Here is an 8,415-nt window from a genome sequence, read left to right as displayed (position 1 = left end):
CCATGGTCTGGATGTGCTATATTGTGTTAATTCGTTCATCAGTTGATGGATGTCTGGTGTCTGTCCACCTCTTGGCTACTAGGCATAAAGCTGGTATGGACATTCACCTGCAAGTACCTGCTTCAGCCCTGTATTCAGTTTTTCCAGGAAGATACCTAGACCACATGGCTGGGTCATATGGTAGCTCCATGTTTATCTTCTTGAGGACCAACCAAACTGTGTTCCACAGCGGCTGCACTATTTTATACCTTCGTCAGCGACGAATGAGGGCTCTGATTTCTCCACATCCTCACCGACACTTGTTTCCCCTTTTTATTATTATTATTTTTCTGAGAGAGAGAGCACACATGTGCAAGTGTGAGTGGTGGGAGGGGCAGAAGGAGTGAGAAAATCTTACACAGGTTCCACACCCAGTACGGAGCCCAATGTGGAGCTCGATCCCATGACCCTGAGATCATGACCTGAGCTGAAATCAAGAGTCGGTGTGTCAACTGACTGACTCGGTAGGGCCCCTCCCCGTTTTTGTTCTATGATAGCCCTTCTGTTAGATGTGAAGTGTTGTCAACAACCCCAATTTATTTTCCCACCAACCATTAAGATGTGAGATATCAGTTGTCAAATCACTATGTTGTACGCCTGAAGTGAATGTCAACTGTACTTCAATTAAAAGCATTTTTAAAAATGAAATACTGAACATCATTTACACATAAGGACCTGAGATATCAAGCCCCTACCAGTTTGCCGATTCAGTGTGTTAGCAAACGTTCTAAATTTGGGCCTGAGAAGTGAAAAAATGGGAACTCGTTATGGTCTTACTTTGCATTTCTCCCATGATAAGGAGGCTGATCATCTTTTCTTGTATTTAAGAATGTTTAGCATTTCTTTTCCCATGATTTGTCTGTGAATTAACCTTTGCCCACTTTGCGGTGATTACTGGTCACATGCTATGTTTTAAAACTTGTCTATTAGTGGGACGCCTGGGTGACTCAGCGGTTGAGCGTCTGCCTTTTACTCAGGGCGTGATCCCAGGACCCGGGATCGAGTCCCCACATTGGGCTCCCACAGAGAGCCTGCTTCTCCCTTTGCCTGTGTCTCTGCCTCTCCCTCTCCGTCTCTCACGAATAAATAAATAAAATCTTTTTAAAAATTAAAAAAAGAAAATAAAACTTGTCTATTAGGGGGCTCCTGGGTGACTCAGTTGGTTAACCGTCTGACTCCTGGTTAGCTCAGGTCATGATCTCAGGGTTGTGGGATCGCCCTAAGTTGGGCTCCATGCTGGGTGTGGGGCCTGCTTGGGATTCTCTCGCTCAATCTCTCTCTCTTTCTGTGCCCTTCCCCTGCACCTCCACCCCCACTTGGGCTCACTCTCTCTCAAAAAAATAAATAAATAAATAAGAAGAGGTCTGTTGGTTGCAAACAGTGAAAAACCACAGGAGTGATGTCACCTAAAAGTCTAATTTTCCAGCACCCCTTGGCAGTGGAAAGGCCCAGCAGCGTGGCCCAGGTTCTCAGATGGTGGGGAGTGGCTGGAGGAGGTACACTCTGTCTATCGGGTACATTCTCTTTCACGTCTCCGCCCCGAGCAGTGGTATGCATGGGCCCATCACCTGTCAAAATGCAGGCCTGGCCCTGTGAGCGTGTGTGGTGGTAGCTCCTGGTGATGTAGGAAAGATGTTGGGGTTTGGAGCTGATGGCCAAGAAAGAATTCTTGAGAGGTCTTTGGTGCAAAAAGGTGGGTTTTATGAAAGCACAGGGACAGGATCCGTGGGGAGAAAAGGCTACTCTGGGGTCATGAGGAGTGGCCCATTATGTACTTTCATGTTGGGAGGGGGTTAGGGATTATGTAAGTCTCAAAGTAATTTGGAAGCGAGGTTTCCAGGACCTTGAGGGACTAGCTATTGTTGGGAAAAGGTCATTTATTACTGTCCAATAAAAACATAAGTCATGAGACCCTTTAGATGTATATGGGTGGGCCATGTGCTTGGGAGATGATCGTCAACATGTATCTTGGAGGGTAGAGATAAAGGAAGTTTCCAAAGGAATTTTTATATATTAAAGGAGACTTAAAAGATCCTGGGGGTCAGGCTTAGGCTGCCTTTTGCTCTTAGCAAAGTATTAACATCGAGGCAGCTGAGCTCCTAGAGGAAAGTCACTCTGCCTATTTCAAGGGCTTGTCAGTGGCCTGTAGGAAGTAAGGAGATTTAATTTTTCTTTTGCCTTCCCCACATTGCCAGGACAATCCTTTCAAAGCACTTGGGCCTCAACTGGGCCCTGAGCCCTGAGAAGAGAAAAAGACTCTCAGAAGCAGAGCTGGCCGGTCATGTCTTAGTGTTGCTGCTACAACAAAAGGCCCCAGATTTAGTGGTTTAAAATGTTACATATTTATTCTCCTATAGTTCTGGAGGTCAGAAATCCAAATTGGATTTCACTGGGCTGGAGTCAAGGTATCAGGGCAGCATTCCTTCTGGAAGAGGCTCTTGGGCAGAATCTGTTTGCCACCTTTTCCAGATTCTTCCAGGGGTGGTGGGCACTCCCGGCTTATGGCCACAGTGCTCCAGCCTGGGCTCCCCTCCTCTCCCTCGGCCCCCTCATAAGGATGCGTGTGATTTCACTGAGGGCCCACTTGGGTGATCGAGGAGCATCTCCCCCTCTCAGACCCTGTCAAATCCCTGCCATATAAGGTGACATTTACAATTTCTGGGGATTAGGACCTAGATGATGGGGGTCATTATTCAGCTTACCACAGAACATAGTTCTTTTATGATCAGAGTAGTGTCCACCTTCCTAGTTATTACATAGCAATTCCTCTATTTGTTGGTTCTGAAATCAGAATGCCAAGTGTGAGGCCAAAGGCCCTAGGTGTGTTGTCCCATGTAAGGCTCCCAGCACCCCTCTGACGCAGGTTCCACTGCTATCCTGAAGGTACAGGCCAAGCCAGCTCCAGAAGGGGAGCAGCCAGGGTTCCGACCCGGGAGCCTGCAACTGCTATCCTGGGCTGACCCATCTACAAGCATAAGAACCACTATTACCCTCAGATGCCCCCTTCCCCCGGCAGAGGCTTTCCTAAGGCTTTGTGTGTGTTGAATCTTGTAAATGGATCCATTGAGGCGTTGGCTGTCTGTGAACTCCCCCTGCCATCACTTTATGAGGTTGGCCACCCCAGCAGGAGAGGCCCCGCTGAATCAGAGAGCTAAGACCTTGGGGTCACCCGTTGGTGCTTGCTCACCACAGGGCCTCTCTGAAAACTGTGGGCTCGGGTCCTGCCCACGCAAATCATACTTCCGGGGGAATGCTGTGCAAAGTTTTCTCTAAGGCAGCACTGGCCAAATACCAAGTGTCTGTAACCTGGCTCTCCTTTGAAGACTGAGGCTTAGAAAGAAAGGCAGCCAGTAGCTTTTATCAAGCTGGCCAGCTGAGGTACTGGGAGCCAGTGGGTTGCCAGAGGTTCTGCTGGCCCGTGAGAAGAGGATTTGAAAAGAAATGTATGAATCTAGCCTTGAGAAACAATACTTCCCTGGGGAAAGGAAAGAAGAGCCATGTTTATATGACTGGTGGCCTGTATGTTAGCAGCGGGGTGCCCTATGATTTTTTTTTAAAGATTTTATTTATTCATGAAAGACACAGAGAGAAAGAGAGGCAGAAACACAGGCAGAGGGAGGAGCAGGCTCCATGCAGGGAGCCCAATGCAGGACTCGATCCCGGGACCCCAGGAATACTCCCTGGGCCGAAGGCAGGTGCTAAACCTCTGAGCCACCCAGGGATCCCCGATCTATGATTTATATAAGAGAATATCTATTTATTAACAATTATAATATGTTTTGGGGGGTGGGGAACCAAAGGCATGTACTAAGTACACCAAACTAGAAGATCTTGGTTATCATTTTATTGTTGATAAGAATGAGGCTAGGGGGGGCCCTGGCCTGCTCGGTCAAAAGAAAAAAAAAAAAAGGAATGAGGCTCATTTACAAAAAAGTGAGGGGGGTGTTGTTTATTAAAACATTATACAGAGTATCTTTGGGTTTTGGAAAAGCTGAGATTTAGCTCTTTTTTTTTTTTAAGATTTTATTTATTTATTCATGAGAGACACACACACAGAAAGAGAGGCAGAGACACAGGCAAAAGGAGAAGCAGGCTCCATTCAGGGAGCCCGACGCGGGACTCGATCCCAGGACTCCAGGATCAGGTCCTGGGCCCAAGGCGGCACTAAACCACTGAGCCACCCGGGCTGCCCAGATTTAGCTCTTTTAACAGAGATCCAAGTCAGAAGTTTATTTTGCTCTCCCTATTTCTTTCTAGGCTGATAAAAATGGCTCTGCTCCATGAAATCAGTCAGGGATCTTGGTATCTTCTGGGCATTGGTCTTGTCTACATGGTCAGATGGGCTTGTCAGGACTACCACACTCCACATCGACCATGTTGGCTGCAAGGGAGTGTGGGAAATTTAAGTTTTCTTTGGGGGGGGGGGTCTTATGCCTAATAAGATTCTATTACTTTTTTTTTGTAAGATTTCATTTATTTATTCATGAGAGACACAGAGAGAGACACAGGCAGAGACATAGGCAGAGGGAGAAAGGATGCAGGATTCGATCCCAGGATCCCGGGATCACAACCTGAGCCAAAGGCAGACGCTCAACCACTGAGCCACCCAGGTGCCCCAAGATTCTATTACTATTGTGTTAGTTAGCTACTGCTGTGTAACAAACTACCCCCCGCCCCGCACCCAACTTAGTGACTCAAAACAACAGACAAAATTAGTAGTAAGGTGTTGGCCAGGGCTATGGTCATCGCAAACCAACCACGGGAGGGTGCTTTACTGGCATGCTTGTTGGTAGGCCTCAGGCCCTTGCTGGCTGTTGGCCAGAGACATCAATTCCTTGCCATGTGGACCTCTCCACAGGGCAGCGCGCAGCATGGCTTCCCACTGAGCAAGAGAGCAGTGCAAGCAACCTGGGAGCCTCAGTCCACCGGCAACCTAATCTCAGAAGCGACATCCCGTCACTTCCCCATGTTCTATTTGCTAGAAGCGAGGCACTAGGTCCAGCCCATCCTCCAGAGGAGGGGACTGTGCAGGGCAGGGACACCGGAGGTGGGATCACTGGGGCCATCTCACGGGTGCCTCCCACAACAGTGGACTAAGGGGAGGTAGATTTGGGGGTTAATCAGCTGTGTCCAGCCCCATTTCTCTAAAGGAAAGTCAGTAACTCATCCTGGCGAGGGAAATGGCCTCTAGACAGCAACAGAGGACGGAGCATCCATGCGAGCATTCTGGTATCATTAGGGAGGACATTTGTGGACAGAAAAGACTCATTACTGTTTTTTTTTCTACTTATTTATTTTAGGGGAGGTGGGGTGGGGGCAGAGGGAGAGAGAGAATCTTAAGCAGACACCCCCCACCCCAATAAGCTGAGCATGGAGCCCTACTTGGGGCTTGATCTCACCACCCTAAGACCTGAGCCAAAATCAAGAGTTGGATGCTTAACTGACTGAGCTACCCAGGTGCCCCTGATGACTGTTTTAAGTTAATCTTCTATGTATTAAAACTACCAATATACTTTAAAAAAAAGATGGTGGGGGGATGCCTGGCTGGCTCATGTGATTCTCCATATCAGGGTCATGAGTTCAAGCCCCTTACTGGGCACAGAGCCTACTTAAAAGACACCAAATAAATAAATAAATAAATAAATAAATAAATAAATAAAATAAAATAAATAAAAGAACTACCAGTGAAAAAAACCCATTATTTTCCTTAAGCTTCAAAGTTCTATTTCCAAATATTATTCTATTTTAAATCTAGTAAATTTTACCAGTCACCTTTGGGGGAGGTCTTTGATTAATGTTCAACCCCTGCCAGTTTCAACCGCTTCGTAGCCCATTTAGAATCTTAGTTAATTAATTTCCCTTAAACGTTCTGCTTTCACAATTTTAAACTGTTCGATTTTCTTGGAAGCTCAACAGAATCGCCTAAGAAATAAAAGCTTCCCAGGTGCTTAACTCTTATAATAAATTATAAAAGTATCAAGATCTTTTAAACATTCCAGTACCGTTTACTCACCTAGAAAAATTCTCTTTTACATTTCAGTGAAAAATCACTAGTGTATAATAATGGATTGTTCAATTACGCACTTTCCGTCGGAAGACTCGCATCTACAGGATAAATGGGTCATGTTTTTGCTTATGCCAAATTCTCTTAAGCATTACTTAAGCATTTAAATAACTTTAAATACCGAATATCCCGGATGATTCTTAAACATAACACAGGAGTATTAATTCTGTGGCCTCAATTGACTTTCTTCTTTTATTTATTTTTTTAAGTAGGCTCCACTCCCCATGCGGGCTTGAACTCACAACCTTGAGATCAAGAGTCGTGCTCTACTGATGAGCCAGCCAGGCGCCCAAGATTTCTTTTTCATTTTAAGCCTTGCTTACAATTGGGCATTAAAAGACACTTATAAGGAAAATTTTACTGGCAAGGTGAGGTTAATTCTTGGCCAGAGGTTTGGGACTGGATTGGAGCTACAACTTTCTAGCTATGAAAAAAAAATTAACAACAACAAAAACCCCAGAAAAAGGCCCCGGAATGCTGAGCCCTTTTAAAATAGTTACGATAACAAAGGGGCTCCTGAGCTGTAAAGTGGGGGTCCTCGGGCCTGCATCCCAGGTCAGGGCGTACCATGACCTCATATGTGTGCAATTTCACACTCGGCGAAATCAGAGGAAATCTGCTCTGCTACCGGCTTGCTCACAGCTGGATTGGCGTCAGCTGGTCTGTCTGCTGCCCAGCTCCCTGCTGCATTCTTTCCCAAACCCCGAGGAGGCTTGCTGTCTGGCCCGGCCACAACCCCTGGAGGCTAGTGAAATGACCTCCAGTGTGTCGAAGGCATCACTCATCACCCCTTAGCCTGGCTGTGCCCCGGCCAGGCTGAAGTGAGGGTCGTGACCCCAGAAGTGAACAGAGAGGTCCCGGAGGGTCCCTTGGGGACTGGAGATCTGGGATCTGGAGATTGTCCCTGGGATGAATCAGCTCTCACAGCTCTGTCCATGGAATGCGGGGAGGGTGCCACCAGCCTGGCATTGACCAGCCTTGGAAGGGGGGGAGTTGGAGGCAGGGCGTGGAGCTGCTGGGCTCAACTTCTTAAAAACTCCAGAGGCCCTGTCGCCTGGAGGAGGGGATGCAAGGGGCCCACATGAGGGAGATCAGATAACAGGCTGCCTGGGGTGGGGGGGTGGAGGGGTGTGCTGGAAGAAGACAGTGGAAGGAGGCTGGCCAAGTGACTTCAAAGCCCAGCCCTGCCCCTTCCACCCACACAGAGAGGGGCCTGGGGAGGCAGCGCAGTCAGCCCGGGGATGAGGACCTACTGGGCACAGCACCTGCTATACGTGGGGTGCTTTGCCTGGGTCCTGCTGTCCCGGAGCTAGCTAGATGAGTCCTGATCAAGGTGAGAGGTGAGCCTGCCCTGTGACCCAGAGCCTTGTGGCCCCACACGTGGGCCAGATTCTGTGTATATCTTGAAGGAAAGAAATGGGAAATTTGCCGTCGGATTGAATGTGGACGTGGCCGTGGGAGAAGGGGAGACAGAGAAGTCCAGCACCAGGCCAGGGGCTTGGATCCGAGCAGCTGGTTGAACACAGGGGTCTTTTCCTGAAGAGGATGTGAGGCAGAGGTGGGGAGGGGGGCAGGAGCAGGGGCCCAACACCAGTTTTTTCTGGGCGTGTGCTGGGAACTTCACGGAGCACGTTTCTCTAAGTGTGGTAACCATAATCTCAGTATGAAATCCATTTTATTATTTTTTTAAAGATTTTATTTATTTATTCATGAGAGGGAGAGAGAGCCAGAGACACAGGCAGAGGCAGAAGCAGGCGCCAGGCAGGGAGCCCAACGTGGGACTCGATCCCAGGTCTCCAGGATCATCCCTGGGCTGAAGGTGGCACTAAACCGCTGAGCCACCCGGGCTGCCCAAGAAATACATTTTCCTTAACAATCAGTATCTATATGAGTACACAGAATTTCTTTTTTTTTTTTTTAAAGATTTTATTTATTCATTCATGAGACACCAACACACACAGAGGCAGAGACACAGGCAGAGGGAGAAGCAGGCTCCCCGTGGGAAGCCCATTGTGGGACTCGATCCCGAAACCCCGGGATCACGACTTGAGCCAAAGGCAGATACTCTACCGTGAGCCACCCAGGCATCTTGACAAATCAGTTTTTTTTTTTTTTATTGTATTTCGTTTTTAAAAAGTACTGATTGTGATTTTATCAAATGAGTCACCCCCCCATCCCCCCCAAAATTGGCAAACCACTGTTCTGAGGTCTAGAAGCTTTGGCTTATTACTGCCCTGGAGAAGGCCGGGAGCCTAGGCCGGAGTGAGTGGAGGGGGGAGGCCAGGGGGAGCTGGGAGGTGGAAGCAGAGGCT

This window comes from Canis aureus, chromosome 1, assembly GCF_053574225.1.
Source record: "Canis aureus isolate CA01 chromosome 1, VMU_Caureus_v.1.0, whole genome shotgun sequence".
NCBI classification, from domain to species: Eukaryota; Metazoa; Chordata; class Mammalia; order Carnivora; family Canidae; genus Canis; species Canis aureus.
Note: the sequence above shows the minus strand (reverse complement) of the source record.